Below are 2,442 nucleotides of genomic sequence, written 5' to 3' on the forward strand. Positions count from 1 at the left end.
CACTTGTGATCATTTGGGCATTGATGGTTGCTGCTTTGTCTTCATACGTTTTTTATTTACTTTTATTTGTCTTTTTATTAAAATTCTTAAAATTTCTTTTTACAATGTTGTGCTGATTTCTGCCATGCTATGCTATGCTATGCTAAGTCACTTCAGTCGTGTCTGACTCTGTGCAACCCCATAGATGGCAGCCCACCAGGCTCCCCCATCCCTGGGATTCTCCAGGCAAGAACACTGGAGTGGGCTGCCATTTCCTTCTCCAATGCATGAAAGTGAAAAGTGAGAGTGAAGTCGTTCAGTCATGTCCGACTCTTAGCGACCCCATGGATTGCAGCCTAACAGGCTCCTCCGTCCATGGGATTTTCCAAGCAAGAGTACTGGAGTGGGGTGCCATTGCCTTCTCTGGATTTCTGCCATACAACAATGCAAAATAAGCCATAGTTTTTAAAAAACAGTGGTTAGATGCCACAAAATAGGAGGCAATGCCTTAACATATGTGTATTGTCAGGCCCAAGAGCCCCTTCAATCCTTGTCAAAGGAGTGCTAACCTTCTCTCCTTTCATACAACACTCATATGGTTTTATTGTTGCGATTTTAAAACTCAGGAATATCTAAAATTGTTGGCCCATTATGTTTTCCTTGCATGCATTGTTCCTTGAAGGTAATGGGAGATTATCATGTCAGATCCCCTGTGCAGCAGATGGTTTATGGCTTGGCAGGCAGGAGCCTGGAGAAGACACTGGTCAGGTGCCAGCTTGCATTCAGGAAGTCTCCTTCCCCCCAAGACTATCCTGCAGAATCAGCACAGGAAACCTGGACACAAGAAAGGAGGAGGGGAGATGAGGAAGGTGGGTGTCAGGATGATGTCAATCAGACCACAGGCTGGTCAAATCTGATTGATTAGTGTGTGCTTTCATAGCCAGGCCCCAGAGATGAGATTCAAAGAAATTCAAGGAACAATTTTTGACTCCTGTTCTCAAAAAGCTTGTGCTTTCTTGGGAAGGAACTACTCACTTATCACACCACATATTTTAAGAAGGAGAGAAAACTTGCAAGTCTGTCTCTTCCTGCCCCTGTCTCCTGTTGTTTTCCAACTGTTGCTGCTGCTAAGTCACTTCAGTCATGTCCAACTCTGTGCAACCCCAGAGATGGCAGCCCACAAGGCTCCCCTGTCCCTGGGATTCTCCAGGCAAGAACACTGGAGTGGGTTGCCATTTCCTTCTCCAATGCATGAAAGTGAAAAGTGAAAGTGAAGTTGTTCAATCGTGTCCGACCCTCAGCGACCCCATGGACTGCAGCCTTCCAGGCTCCTCCATCCATGGGATTTTCCAGGCAAGAGTACTGGAGTGGGGTGCCATTGCCTTCTCCATTCCAACTGTAAGGGTCACTAATTAACTGGTCACATTTCCAGACCCTGGCTGGTTACTTCACAAGTAGACAAGATCACCATGCTTAAAAGGGCATAGACCCTTCTGCTACCTTTTCTTTGTTGGAGGTCACTAAGCTTGGCTCCTTTTTGCAAATCCAACTTGCTCTTGCTTCCTGAGGGTAGGCTTGGGTGCCTGTAAATGCTTCTTGTAGCTGTGATCAGTAACTTCCTGATGGCAAAATTGGGATTTGGAGGGAAAGGAGAGGACCTGTCTGTGTCAGCAGAAAGGACCAGTTTGGGGGTGTGGGTTTCAAGGCCAGATGGTTAAAAAAGGAGCCTTCCAGTCTCTAGATTCTATGTGAGAGCATTTCTTTGGGGATCTGATCATAAAAGGGGTGATGGGAAGGACAGAATCCCAGTATTTCTCACTCAACTCTTTTTAGTATCTCTGTTCACCATCACCCCTTGTGCCAGGATCAGTAACTAAAGGGTGTTAGTGTTGAAACAATCAAAGACCGATAGTTTGAGAATCATCACCAGTATCAGATGCAATTCTGAATAAAACATCTTCTGCATTAGTCATTATAGATAGGTGGTGATGGCTTTGGCTTTCCAGGTGACTCGGTGGTAATAAATCTCCCTGTCTTTTTAAGGCAGGAGGTTTTTAAGGACAGGAACCAACAAAGATTCCTTGAATTTCTTTGAATCTCGTCTCTAGGGGCATGCAGGAGATGCAGGCTTGATCCCTGAGTTGGGAAGATCCCCCTGGAGAAGGAAATGGCAACCCACTATAGTATTCTTCCCTGGAAAAATTTCAGGGCCAGAGGAGCCTGGTGGGTTATAGTCCATAGGATCGTAAAGAGTCCGACATGACTGAGCGACTGAGCATGAACACATTAGCTAAAGACAGTCCAAAAAGTTTCTGGACTGAAAATTTCCCTTCATCAAGGGACCATGTGTCCTCCTAGAGAGCTTTATGAACACATGAGTAATGGGTATCTACTGGTGAGCTGATGTGATTGGATTGTGGGCAGAAATGCCGTGAGACCTGGTATAGTACAGCTGCCCAGGTC

General features: G+C 45.6%; 1 non-coding gene across 1 annotated transcript; it reads right to left on the reverse strand.

Moving 5' to 3' along the window:
* Positions 1–446: 446 nt before the first annotated feature.
* Positions 447–570, reverse strand: LOC133259952 (U6atac minor spliceosomal RNA). The gene has a single exon (XR_009740618.1). It is a non-coding gene; the product is annotated as a U6atac minor spliceosomal RNA (small nuclear RNA).
* Positions 571–2,442: the final 1,872 nt, after the last annotated feature.

The sequence above is a fragment of the Bos javanicus genome, chromosome 13, assembly GCF_032452875.1.
Source record: "Bos javanicus breed banteng chromosome 13, ARS-OSU_banteng_1.0, whole genome shotgun sequence".
Taxonomy (NCBI): Eukaryota; Metazoa; Chordata; class Mammalia; order Artiodactyla; family Bovidae; genus Bos; species Bos javanicus.